This window comes from Mobula hypostoma, chromosome 4 (genome assembly GCF_963921235.1).
Source record: "Mobula hypostoma chromosome 4, sMobHyp1.1, whole genome shotgun sequence".
NCBI classification, from domain to species: Eukaryota; Metazoa; Chordata; class Chondrichthyes; order Myliobatiformes; family Myliobatidae; genus Mobula; species Mobula hypostoma.
In genome coordinates this window covers 76963282-76977925 of record NC_086100.1, presented here as the reverse complement: position 1 = coordinate 76977925, position 14644 = coordinate 76963282, and the positions used below count along the sequence as shown (strand labels likewise).

General features: G+C 41.5%; 1 pseudogene; it reads right to left on the bottom strand.

Moving 5' to 3' along the window:
* Window positions 1-261: 261 nt before the first annotated feature.
* On the bottom strand, window positions 262-1919 carry LOC134345955 (small nuclear ribonucleoprotein-associated protein B'-like; annotated as a pseudogene).
* Between the last annotated feature and the right edge of the window lie 12725 nt (window positions 1920-14644).

Sequence of the window (14644 nt, the reverse complement as noted above, 5' to 3'; positions counted from 1 at the left end):
CCTTTTTCCCCACGTTATTCAAACATTTTAATAAAAATATAAATATAAAACATAAATCAGAAGGTTCCAACCAGGCAACAGTTTTGCCATTCTACTGATAAAAGTCCCAGAAAGTTTAGCAATTGCATTACAACCACCAGCTGTTAGAGCAGCATGTTCTGAAAAAAAAATTCTTTGCTCAGGACACCTCCTCCTCATGAACAAATGTTCCCATGTAGATGGGTATAATTTGTCAACTGTGACATTTTCCTAGTTTCATAATCACGACGACCTTGGTGGGCGTGTACTGGGTGGTGGAGGACATCTTATTCCTGGTGGCGGTGGTCTTATTCCTGATGGCATTCTTATTGGTGCTTCTTGGCCAGGAGTCATTCCCTTAGGTGGTTCCATAGGGGATTTCATTCCAGCAGGAGGTCCACCATACCCAGTGGGGTTACTTCTTGGCCCAATGGTGGTGAGCCTCCATGCCCTGCTGTGTATTGCATGCCATGACACTGGATGTAACTGCAGCTGCTGCAGCTGCTCCACATGCTTGGAGTGTCATCATCTACTGAGGTAGAACTCCTATTCCTTGGATAGGACTTGCAAACTCAGCTGTGGCATTGATGCTACAGCAGGGACACCATGACTCACTGCTCGACCAATGTCAGCAAGAGGCACACGTGCAATTCCAGTATGAGGACCTTCCATTGTCATGGAAACCAGTGTTTCACCATAAAGCAAGATCAGTCCAAGAACTCTCTTTTCCTTCCACACAGGTTGCTCGGAGTTCTTTGGTTTGATCTTCCTGAACTCATCACAATCACATACAGTCGGTTAAGATTCACATGTTTGTCAAACAGTTTGAAGTTTCCAATGAAGATGTGCCCTTCTTGAAGATGCTCCTCATTCTGTAGGCAGCATACTGAAGCATCTTACTGCTCTGACCCACCACTATGGTTGTGGGTGGGATAGGCCCGCAACCCAACAGGTGCAGGGAAAGCAAAAAAAAATTCTGCAAAATGCCACAGCTGTTGAGATACACACCATGAAGCCAGAAGTTTTGGTAACTCTGAAGTTTGCATGAATTCCTGTAGGTGTGTCACCATGGTAACTTCATTGGTTTGTGTTCAACCAGTTTCATATTCCTTCACAATATTTGTGAGCAATGTAAATGTTAACTGGAAAACAATGATAGCACAAGATCTGACCTGATGGCATAAATATTGATATCCCCTTCCAGTAAAAAAAAATCCCTCCACACATTCCCTTTTCTATTCCACACTCTGGCTTCTTACCTCTTCTCACTTGCCTATCATCTCCCCCTGGGTCCCCTCCTCCTTCCCTTGTTCCTATGGTCCACCTTCCTCTCCTACCAGATCACTTTTTCTCCATTCCTTTATCTTTCCCACCAACCTGGCTTCACCTTCTAGCTATCACCCTTCCACTGCCCCCACCTTTTTATTCTGGCATATTCTCCCTTCCTTTTCAGTCCTGAAGAAGGATCTTGGCCCAAAACCTCGACTGTTTATTCATTTCCATAGATGCAGCCTGACCAGTTGAGTTCCTCCAGCATTCTGTGTGTGTTGCACAAAATCTGAGGAAAGTTTCATTGTGGAGGTTGTGTAAATCTGGCAGCGAATGTAAGATATCACAACAGACTGCCAGTACCGTGATGATTTTCAAATTTAGTGGCTGAATTGCTTTCATACACAGTGGTAAATCAAAATCAGGCTTCACTGCCTTTTTGACTTCATTCAACGTGATCGTTTGGATGCCACATTTATGCTTACATAGCAGGTATGTTCTGTTAACATACCTATCTGATTAGTGGGGCTGGTTGTAGGCACAGCAAATGCAATCTTTACAATGTGACGAACTGATGCCGTGTCAAAACTCTGAAGAATCTCATAGTCACCTGAGATTACAAAGAACGTCATGTTGACATGCTTGGATCTGTATACCATATCAAAAAAAAAATCCAACAGCTTTCAAAGGAGTTCTATAGTTTGGAAGTATTATGTTGCTTTCTCAATGAATTAGAGTAAGTTGACAGCAGAGAATGATGATAATAAGTTCACTTATCACATTGATCGATGTGTCTCTGTGTCAAGCAATAAATTGTTTGGCAACTTACAAAAGGTCATTTGAATGCATGACTAAGTAGACTGATGAGTGAGGTGAATGATTAATTTGAGTCAGTACTATTGGAATTTATCTTGAACTCCTTAAGACCATAAGACATTGGAGCAGAATTAAGCTATTCGGTCCATTGTGTCTGATCCACCACTTGATCATTTTGCTCTCAACCAAAGTGCTGGTCCTCCTGATGATTATTACAGTGGATAAGTCCCTAGGGCCTGATGGTATTTACCCCAGGTTATTGAAGGAGGAAAGAGACATATTGCTGGGTCCTTGACCAGTTTCCTTGTGTCCTCTCCAGTCACTATTAAATCCTTTATCACCTATTCAGCCCTCTTCTCCCCGCACTTCCTTTCTGAGCCAGAGCACCAGACTAAGTGCCAGAGACCCAGTCATTATGACTTCTTTCCCTTGGCTCCACATTGGCTTCAGTGGTGTCTTTTTTATTTTGATGAGTTCTGACAGATTGGGTTTGCTGAATGACAACCCATTTACTTTATTATTAGTGGTACTTGTTTGTTTTCTATTTACATAGTTCATCTTCTTTTGCGCATTAGTTGCTCGTTAGACTTTGTGTATAGTTTTTCATTGACTCTATTGTATTTCTTTGTTCTGCTGTGAATACTTGCAAGAGAATGAATCTCAAGATAGTAAATGGTGGCATGTACTTTGATAATAAATTTTTTGTATCTTTGAACTTAGAGATAAATATTTAGCATGATATTACCTGGCAAATATTGAATGGCCTGGATACAGTGGATGTGCAGAGGATGTTTCCTATAGTGGGGCATCTAGGACCAGAGGCACAACCTCAGAATACAAGAACATCCCTTTAGACCAGAGATGAGGATGATTTCTTTTTATCCAGAGTGCAGTGAACCTCTGGATTCATTGCCCCTGGCAACTGTGAAGGCAAAATCATTGGATATATTTAAAGCAGATATTGATAGGTTCTAGATTAGTAAGGCATCAAGGGTTATGAGGAGAAGCCAAAAGAATAAGATTGAGAGGGATAATAAATCAGCCTTGAATGTCAGAACAGACTTGATGGTCTAACAGTCTTTGTATAGTGATCTTTGCAAAGTACGTGAGTTTTCCACATAACTTTTCCACACTGTTTTCTAGTTGCAGAATGTTCTACAAAGTACGGATGGATGGTACAGATTCAGTGCACTTTTTTGAGTTTTTACCTTATATTTCTGATGCCCATGATTGTTCTTTGTTAAAGCTTATAAGTAGCAGCTTTATCTATTAATTCTCCACTAATTCTATTCACAGAAGTATCTTGCAGGCTTTCTACATCATCTGTTTTACTCTTTGAAACTGACAGTAATCTTGCCTGCTCAAACCACTCCGACAGGTGGATATCCTTTCCAAGGGCTCTTCTTTCAAGTTACTTTGATATGCATTCCTCAATAATCCATTTCTTCAGCACTTGTCAAGATCAGAAAAATCAGATTTTGCAGCAAATTGTTTCACACACAAGCAGCATTAATCAATTGTTTTGTTCACTTGCCTTATGTGATGGGACAATTGTTCCATATGCCACATCCTTCTGCAGAGTGAAGTGTGTAGCCTGTGCTTCTTTTGTTCCTATGAGATCATTAGCTGAAGATAATAATGTTTCATAAGTATCCTGGAAATCATTTCCACCATCGTGGATCACGAATAATGTGTTTCCTCCACATGCCATGTCAAATGTAATGATTTGGTCCCCATATCTGAGATTAATTAAGCATCCCATTGCTCAACATGATGTGAAACAATAGCTTCATTCTTTATGTCACACTAGAGATACTGAACATAATAAAACTATACAGTCTTAAAGAGGTAATTATACAGAGATATCATCAAGGGAGAAAGTACTAACATGGCAAAACAAGAACTTAATAACAGTGAAGAAAGCATCCTGGCATCCATACCCTCTCTGGTCCCACTGTGTCTCCAGACAAACACCCAAGCATTTGATACTTAACTGCTCTCTGACTGGACACAGCAATTACACCATTGCTTTAAGCTACAGGGCCAATTCAGGAAAAAAAACACATTATGCAGAGACAGAAGTGACTGCAGATGCTGGAATCTGGAGCAGCAAGTAACTTGCTGGAGGAACTCAACAGCCAAGCACCATCCTCTAGGGGGAAACAGGAAAAAATTGATGATTTTTGTCAAAACCCTGGATAACCCTGGAACTACAACAATTGTTCAACCCAGTTTAGCAAAAGAATAAATCAAGGAAGGTAGTGCACCCGTGGCTGACAAGAGAAATTAGGGATAGTATCAATTCCAAAGAAGAAGCATACAAATTAGCCAGAGAAAGTGGCTCACCTGAGGACTGGGAGAAATTCAGAGTTCAGCAGAGGAGGACAAAGAGCTTAATTAGGAAGGGGAAAAAAGATTATGAGAGAAAACTGGCAGGGAATATAAAAACTGACTGTAAAAGCTTTTATAGATATGTGAAAAGAAAAAGATTGGTTAAGACAAATGTAGGTCCCCTACAGACAGAAACAGGTGAATTGATTATGGAGAGCAAGGACATGGCAGACCAATTGAATAATTACTTTGGTTCTGTCTTCATTAAGGAGGACATAAATAATCTTCCGGAAATAGTAGGGGACAGAGGGTCCAGTGAGATGGAGGAACTGAGGGAAATACATGTTAGTAGGGAAGTGGTGTTAGGTAAATTGAAGGGATTAAAGGCAGATAAATCCCCAGGGCCAGATGGTCTGCATCCCAGAGTGCTTAAGGAAGTAGCCCAAGAAATAGTGGATGCATTAGTAATAATTTTTCAAAACTCTTTAGATTCTGGACTAGTTTCTGAGGATTAGAGGGTGGCTAATGTAACCCCATTTTTTAAAAAAGGAGGGAGAGAGAAACCAGGGAATTATAGACTGGTTAGCCTAACATCAGTGGTGGGAAAATGCTAGAGTCAGTTATCAAAGATGTGATAACAGCACATTTGGAAAGCGGTGAAATCATCGGACAAAGTCAGCATGGATTTGTGAAAGGAGAATCATGTCTGACGAATCTCATAGAATTTTTTGAGGATGTAACTAGTAGAGTGGATAAGGGAGAACCAGTGGATGTGGTATATTTGGATTTTCAAAAGGCTTTTGACAAGGTCCCACACAGGAGATTAGTGTGCAAACTTAAAGCGCACGGTATTGGGGGTAAGGTATTGATGTGGATAGGGAATTGGTTGGCAGACAGGAAGCAAAGAGTGGCAATAAACGGAACCTTTACAGAATGGCAGGCAGTGACTAGTGGGGTACCGCAAGGCTCAGTGCTGGGACCCCAGTTGTTTACAATACATATTAATGACTTGGATGAGGGAATTAAATGCAGCATCTCCAAGTTTGCGGATGACACGAAGCTGGGCAGCAGTGTTAGCTGTGAGGAGGATGCTAAGAGGATGCAGGGTGACTTGGATAGGTCAGGTGAGTGGGCAAATTCATGGCAGATGCAATTTAATGTGGATAAATGTGAAGTTATCCACTTTGGTGGCAAAAATAGGAAAACAGATTATTATCTGAATGGTGGCCGATTAGGAAAAGGGGAGGTGCAACAAGACCTGGGTGTCATTATACGCCAGTCATTGAAAGTGGGCATGCAGGTACAGCAGGCGGTAAAAAAGGCGAATGGTAAGCTGGCATTTATAGCGAGAGGATTCGAGTACAGGAGCAGGGAGGTACTACTGCAGTTGTACAAGGCCTTGGTGAGACCACACCTGGAGTATTGTGTGCAGTTTTGGTCCCCTAATCTGAGGAAAGACATCTTTGCCATAGAGGGAGTACAAAGAAGGTTCACCAGATTGATTCCTGGGATGGCAGGGCTTTCATATGAAGAAAGACTGGATGAACTGGGCTTGTACTCGTTGGAATTTAGAAGATTGAGGGGGGATGTGATTGAAACGTATAAGATCCTAAAGTGATTGGACAGGCTAGATGCAGGAAGATTGTTCCCGATGTTGGGGAAGTCCAGAACGAGGGGTCACAGTTTGAGGATAGAGGGGAAGCCTTTTAGGACCGAGATTAGGAAAAACTTCTTCACACAGAGAGTGGTGAATCTGTGGAATTCTCTGCCACAGGAAACAGTTGAGGCCAGTTCATTGGCTATATTTAAGAGGGAGTTAGATATGGCCCTTGTGGCTAAAGGGATCAGGGGGTATGGAGGGAAGGTTGGGGTGGGGTTCTGAGTTGGATGATCAGCCATGATCATACTGAATGGCGGTGCAGGCTCAAAGGGCTGAATGGCCTACTCCTGCACCTATTTTCTATGTCTATGTCTATAAGGAACAAAAAATTTCTTGGGCAAGCCTAAATATGTGATAAATGCCAGCCTTGCTAGTATTGCTCACAATCTGTGAACATACTGTACATCTGATCATTTACCTCCAGACCTCTGTGCAAAACATCAATAATTCCAGCCTCCCAGCCTCCAGTTAATGGGTTGGGGAGAGCCAGTCCAGTGCTGAATGGAATGGTTGCCCGCCACAACTCAGACAGGAAACTCTGCTGGCAAAAGGAAACCAAACTATTGGCTACAAACAGGAATGTTAATCACAAGAACATAAGTGGATAGGAGAAGGAGATAAAACACCCGGCACCCTCAAGTTTACCCGGTCATTCAGTATTGCCATGCCTGACTTAAACCTTTAAAGGACATTGAAAAAGATTTACAGTGCTGCCTTCTGTAGATCTTCAGCATTTTCTATAAATGATGTAATGCTGTCAAGTAAATAAGGATCAGATCCAATTTTAAAACAAAAGTTTGGCACAAGGTGAATATGGCTTATTGTCCAAGATAACTCACTATAGCAAAACAGAAAGTTCTCGCTCAATTCAGAATGAAGACTTGCCCAAGGTGTTTTTGTATTCTTATAGTGGTAATAGAAGAGCTTGTCTTGTGGTAATAGAATATTTAACCTGTAGTCGTTGTAGTCGTAACACCAAGAACCCTAATGTTGAAATGTTCGATTCCACTGCTAAGTGACTGACTCTGACACTATTGGTTGATATTGCCAACAGTTGTGTGTGAGCCAGCTTGTTCCTATTGGGAGAATGCAGTTTCTGGGGGATAGAGATAGCCTGCAGCATGTCAAATTGATGGGTGAACAATTAGTGTCTGTGGGACAGCAGATCATGGTCTCTCTTTTGGGGCTTTGCTATTGCCTGCCTGGTGGGTGATGGGTACTGGTGCTTCCTGCTGAAATAAATGAAGGAGGGTTGATGCTTTGTTGCTACTTGTGCATGGGAGGAGGGAGAGGTGGCTTTGGAGTTTTAACATTTTACAGTCATTCATTCTTTGGGGTTCTCTTCTGTGAGAGCAAGAATTTCAGGTTGTTTACTCTGTACATTCTCTGATATTAAATGGAACCATTGAACCATTGAAATTCAGAAGTCTATTGGCCGCTGTACACCTCTTAAGTTGTCCACTATCTCAACAGTGATTGTTTTCCATGCTGGCTTTTAATTTATTCATCTAGGCAGAACACCAATAAAAGATTAGTCATCCTTTAAAGTCCAAAGTAATTTTACTTTCCATTGAAAGTTTCAGGTAGAAATTCAGGTAATACCCCTTTAATACAACACATCCTGATGAATTGTTGGAAGGCCTCACCTGCAAGAGGTACACTTTGGAAATTCAGATATGAAATGAAACTTCTCATTAGAAAGGGCAGTGTACACCTGTATTCCAAATTGCCAAGGCAAGTCACATGCTCAGGTGCATGAAATGATCATTGGATTTATTTTAAGCCTGCTTTGTAAATTGATCATAAATTTATTTTGAGAATCAAAATCAGAAACAGAATTAGGTTTATTATCACTAGCATTGGACATCAAATTTGTTAGCTTAGCAGCAGCAGTTCAATGCAATACATAATCTAGCAGAGAGAGAAAAAATAATCATGAATAAAATAAAACATAATAAATAAACAAGTAAATCAATTACATATATTGAATAGATTTTTTTTTAATTGTGCAAAAACAGAAATACTGTATATTAAAAAAGTGAAGTAGTGTCCAAAGCTTCAATGTCCATTTAGGAATAGGATGACAGAGGGGAAGAAGCTGTTCCTGAATGACTGGGTGTGTGCCTTCAGGCTTCTGTATCTCCTTATTATTGGGATTAGGGTAGAAAATGAAAACAATTAAATGTTTTCATATTTGGAGTGAGATACATGGATGGATTCCCCTCTGTACTGGTTGAATATAAAAATGGAAGGAATAGGGAAAACACTGGCTATTCATTCCTTAGAGTCTACTCTGCTATTCAATAGGAAATCTTCCTTTATTCCATCACTATTTGAATATTGTTCACATCCTTTAAATTTCAAAAAAAAACAATAACTGATTCAGATATTCTTATTAATTAAGCATCCATTAAACACATGGGGTAGAAATTTCAAGACTCACAACTAGTTGAGCACTGGATTCTCCTCTCCAATGAGGCATCATGAAAAGGATTAACATTACCATGGCTGCTGTCCATTTTCCAGAAATGATACCTCAATAACTCTGTACTGGTACAGAGTTGTATTCAATATACTGTAGTTAATAACAATTGCAGTGTGAAGCATACTCACCTGATTCAATAGCATCCAACAGAGAGTAGAGTGCCATCTGCAAAGCTCATTCTCAGCATTTGAATTAACTTCATCAGCTGAATTCATTTGTGACATGAAAGTCTGTAAATTGCTCCTCTTTGTGCTTAGAGCAATATTGAAGTGGTTGAAAACTTTGATTAAGTAGGAGCTTGCTTTTTTCTGCATTGTGAAGTTCACAGCCACCGTGTCAGCATTGTGAGTAACACATAAAATGAGGGAACAAGTGTTCTGTAGAGGATTCTTCTTCAGTTGAGCCTAATGATAAAGAGACAAGGCATTGAGATGTTCTCTCTCCATTAAAATAATTTGGATTATTTTGTCAATCAACATTCCACCATCTTGGGAAAAATATACTTGTAGATTCTGGATGGCTAAAATAAAACCAGTACATTTTAGAAAGACTCAGCAGGTCAGGCAGCATCTGTGGAAAGTGAATCAGAGTTAATATTTTGGGTCAGCAACCCTTCATCAGACTCTTTGCCAGAACTCTGATGGGGGAGTGGTGGCTTGACCTGACACCACTAAATCAGCTTCTCTTTCCAAAGGTGCTGCTTGGCCTGCTGAGTCTTCACAGCGTTGTTCGTTTTTTTTCCCGCCTCCTTTTCCTGAGTGTTGCTCCTTTGGGATCAGTTCTCAGAGCAACCTGCAGCATGTAACCATCCTCGAGGCTGGGCCCCATCACCCAGCCAACAGGGGCAGGGAAATGTGAATCCGTGAGCAGAATGAAAAAATAAATGCAGTTCAGAATGGGAAGACCGAAAGAGCAGTAACAATGGACAACAAATTTTTTTCAAAAAGGGTGCTTCCTCATAATTCTTAATTCTTAATAATTTCTCCTTTTGCTCCTCCCATTTCCTCCAAACTAAAGGTGTAGCTATGGGCACCCGTATGGGTCCTAGCTATGCCTGCCTTTTTGTTGGGTTTGTGGAACAATCTATGTTCCGTGCCTGTTCTGGTATCTGCCCCCCACTTTTCCTTCGCTATATCGACGACTGCATTGGCGCTGCTTCCTGCACGCATGCAGAACTCGTTGACTTTATTAACTTTGCCTCCAACTTTCACCCTGCCCTCAAGTTTACCTGGTCTATTTCCGACACCTCCCTCCCCTTTCTAGATCTTTCTGTCTCTGTCTCTGGAGACAGCTTATCCACTGATATCTACTATAAGCCTACTGACTCTCACAGCTATCTGGACTATTCCTCTTCTCACCCTGCCTCTTGCAAAAACGCCATCCCCTTCTCACAATTCCTCCGTCTCCGCCGCATCTGCTCTCAGGATGAGGCTTTTCATTCTAGGACGAGGGAGATGTCTTCATTTTTTAAAGAAAGGGGCTTCCCTTCCTCCACTATCAACTCTGCTCTTAAACGCATCTCCTCCATTTCACGTACATCTGCTCTCACTCCATCCTCCCACCACCCCACTAGGAATAGGGTTCCCCTGGTCCTCACCTACCACCCCACCAGCCTCCGGGTCCAACATATTATTCTCCGTAACTTCCGCCACCTCCAACGGGATCCCACCACTAAGCACATCTTTCCCTCCCCCCCTCTCTCTGCATTCCGCAGGGATCGCTCCCTACACAACTCCCTTGTCCATTCGTCCCCCCCATCCCTCCCCACTGATCTCCCTCCTGGCACTTATCCGTGTAAGCGGAACAAGTGCTACACATGCCCTTACACTTCCTCCCTTACCACCATTCAGGGCCCCAAACAGTCCTTCCAGGTGAGGCATCACTTCACCTGTGAGTCGACTGGGGTGATATACTGCGTCCGGTGCTCCCGATGTGGACTTTTATATATTGGTGAGACCCGACGCAGACTGGGAGACCGCTTTGCTGAACATCTACGCTCTGTCCGCCAGAGAAAGCAGGATCTCCCAGTGGCCACACATTTTAATTCCACATCCCATTCCCATTCTGACATGTCTATCCACGGCCTCCTCTACTGTAGAGATGAAGCCACACTCAGGTTGGAGGAACAACACCTTATATTCCGTCTGGGTAGCCTCCAACCTGATGGCATGAACATTGACTTCTCTAACTTCCGTTAGGCCCCACCTCCCCCTTGTACCCCAGCTGTTACTCCTTTTTATGCACACATTCTTTCTCTCACTCTCCTTTTTCTCCCTCTATCCCTCTGTATATACCTCTTGCCCATCCTCTGGGTCACCCCCCCCCCCGTCTTTCTCCCTAGGCCTCCTGTCCCATGATCCTCTCGTATCCCCTTTTGCCTATCACCTGTCCAGCTCTCGGCTCTATCCCTCCCCCTCCTGTCTTCTCCTATCATTTTGCATCTCCCCCTCCCCCTCCAGCTTTCAAATCCCTTACTCACTCTTCCTTCAGTTAGTCCTGACGAAGGGTCTCGGCCTGAAACGTCGACTGCGCCTCTTCCTATAGATGCTGCTTGGCCTGCTGCGTTCACCAGCAACTTTGATGTATGTTGCTTGAATTTCCAGCATCTGCAGAATTCCTGTTGTTTACGTTTTATTTAATACAGTGTGTTTAATTGCACAATCGTGCTGATGCTTTGAAATAGTTCAACTAAGCTAAAAATGTTTTATTGATGATTTTCATTTGTTCTCAGTGTCTGAGGCTTCTTGCTTAAGTGTCCAATAATAATCAGCCGGAATTGATGGATTCCAGTTGCCCAGATACTGTTTCTCCATTACCCCAATGTCCTGGTGAAACCTTTTTCCATGCCCGTCACTGACAGTGCCAAGATCTGCAGGGGAGAAGTCTAAATGGGAATGCAGAAAATGAATCTTTCATGACATGTTACACTTCGTGGTTTTGTATGCTTGAAGCATTTTATCAACCAGCTGCACATAGTTTGGTGCTCTGTAGTTGCCAAGACAATTTTCAACAACAGCCTTGAATTCCTTCCATGTGATTTTCTCCAGTCCCATGAGAAGTTCTTTGACTGCCTGTCATTGATGACCTGTTTAATTTGTAGACCAACAAAAATGACTTCTACAGTTATTCTGACTTGAATTATGAAATGAATAACAAATAGAACCAATTTCAAAAAATGGTGTGTGATAGGGAAATTTCATGATCAGCAGCCCAAAATACATAAGCTACACTCGAAAGTATTCAGGAAGCAAAAGCACTGTTGTCCAGTGTAATGATCCTCTCCCTTCAGCATCAAATTACAGTCCATACCACTAGTTGTAAGCAATTGAAATAATCATCTATATTTTAATAACATTTGACTGACATTCTGTTTGTTAGTTTCAGTCATGGGCTATCAGATTTAAAAAATTATGACATGCTTGTGGTCAGGACAGTATTTGCATTCACAAGGAATACAAAACAGCTTGAGAAGGAACCTTTCAAAGTCCCGTTATTTATAGTCAACTTCAATGGGCTTGTCCACATGAAGCAATATCAAGTGATTCTTACAAGCTTGTCCCACTGCTTTTAAACTGTTTTTAAGTATATATTTGGATTCTAGAAACCTACTAATAACTGAGTCAGTGCCTGGACTTAATACCTGTATTGAAAATCTGTTCATTCTAGGCCACAGGAGGACTAACAGCTCAAGTTCTTGTCAACAATGGAGATTAGCAATATTAACAGTGGTGAAATGTACCATTGTTTTCACAGTATAATCCAGGGTTTTCAAGCACCAGTGTACCTCAGCATGTTTCACTAATTTCTTAGAAAATATGTTATGATTTGGAGACAGAGGGCTTTTTAGTGTTAAAGAAACTTAGGGCTATTTTCTAAAATCATCACTCTCAATTTTTCTTCCTTCCAGAAGCGTTGATCTATCATTGGGGTGCATTTCTGTAAATTTCCATCTCAGCTATCCATTAAGCCTCCATTTCTAAGCTCTGCTTGTGAGAGTAATATTGATTAATTTCATCCTGGATGATACATATTCATAGTTTTATAGAAATTGCTGCATACCTATTGATGAGGAGAATACTAAATGATTTTCTTTTTATCCCTGAATTCAGAGACACTGATGTTAATTTCACTTTACTATCACCATCATCTTAAGTGTATGACCATTAATAAGCAGTATATGGAGGTTGCAAGTCCAATTTATTAGACACATGTAGAATGAAAATTGTTATTAAACTCTATCTCACTTCTTTACTTTACTTTATACTTTATTTTTGCCAAACAATTGATACTAGAACGTACAATCATCACAGCAATATTTGATCTGCGCTTCCTGCTCCCTGGAGTACAAATCGATAGTAAATATTAAAAATATAAATTAAAAAATCATAAATAGAAAAGAGAAAATGGTAAGTAAGGTAATGAAAAAAAATGAGAGTCAGATCCGGATATTTGGAGGGTACGGCCCAGATCCGGGTCAGGATCCATTCAGCAGTCTTATCACAGTTGGAAAGAAGCTGTTCCCAAATCTGGCCATACAAGTCTTCAAGATCCTGAACTTTCTCCCGGAGGGAACAGGGACGAAAAGTGTGTTGGCTGGGTGGGTTGTGTCCTTGATTATCGTGGCAACACTGCTCTGACAGCGTGCGGTGTAAAGTGAGTCTAAGGATGGAAGATTGGTTTGTGTGATGTGCTGCACCGTGTTCACGATCTTCTGCAGCTTCTTCCGGTCTTGGACAGAACAACTTCCATACCAGGTTGTGATGCACTCTAGAAGAATGCCTTCTACAGTGCATCCATAAAAATTAGTGAAGGTTTTTGGGGACAGGCTAAATTTCTTTAGTTTTCTCAGGAAGTAAAGGTGCTGGTGGGCCTCCTTGGTAGTGGACTCTGCTTGGTTGGTCCAAGTCAGGTAATTTGTGATATTGACCCCAAGGAACTTAAAGTTTTTGACCTGTTCCACTTGCGCACCACTGACGTAAGTGGGGTTGTGCGGTCCGCTACTCCTTCTGAAGTCAATAACCAATTCCTTCAACTTGTTGACGTTGAGGGATAGGTTGTTGTCTTTGCACTATGTCACCAGGTTCTTAATTTCCTCTCTGTACTCAAACTCATCATTACCTGAGATACGGCCTACAATTGTTGTGTCATCAGCAAACTTGGATATTGAGTTTGATGGAAACTTGGCGACACAATCATGGGTGTACATAGAAATGTTTGCACAATCTCTTCCACCATTCCAAACGAGCACCTCTCATGTTACCGTAGACCTTCGGTTTCTAATTGTTTTATAACAGGTTGTACATTCCTTGCTTAATGGTCCACTCCATTCCGTGATCAAAATTTGAATGAAGAACTTACTCATAGCCTTCCTTAGTTTGTTTTCAGTTAGTTCTTACATCTCCAAGTCCAGAGATGGCGAGTCTGAAAGTAGAAAGCCTGAAAGCTCAAAGGCCAAAGTCTGCTCTTGGGCAAGTGGAATGTGAGTCCAGGCCTGAGCTAAAGGTTGAAGGCCCAAAGCCTGCAAGTTTGAGACCAGGAGTCCAGAGATGGTTTGCCCTGGGGTTGAAGGTCTCTTTGTGTGAGGGGATGGGAGGATTCAAAAGGGGCTTGTTTTGCGGTTTTCTCATTTATTCTATTGTTGTTTCTGCTGCTTGTGTTGTGTTGTATTGTGTTGAACATTTTGGCCATGCTATATTGGCACTAGCATGTGTGGGTTGCCCCCAACAAATCCCTGTGTGTGTTTGCTGTTAATGCAAAGGTATGGCCTTTTCCCATTGCTATGAACCTCAAGGAGGAAGGAAAAGAGCGTGCGGACATACACTCAGTGTTTTACTAATAACTTCTTCCCCTTCACCATCAGATTTCTGAATAGACAATGAAACCATGCACACTACCTCACTATTTATAGTCCTCTCTTTTTGCTCCACTTATATATATGAATAGTGTTTTTATTACTAGGTATTAAATGAATAGTGTTTTTATTACTATGTATTGCATTGTACTGCTGCCACAAACATCAAGTTTCACTACATATGCCAGTGATATTAAACCTGATTCTGACACAT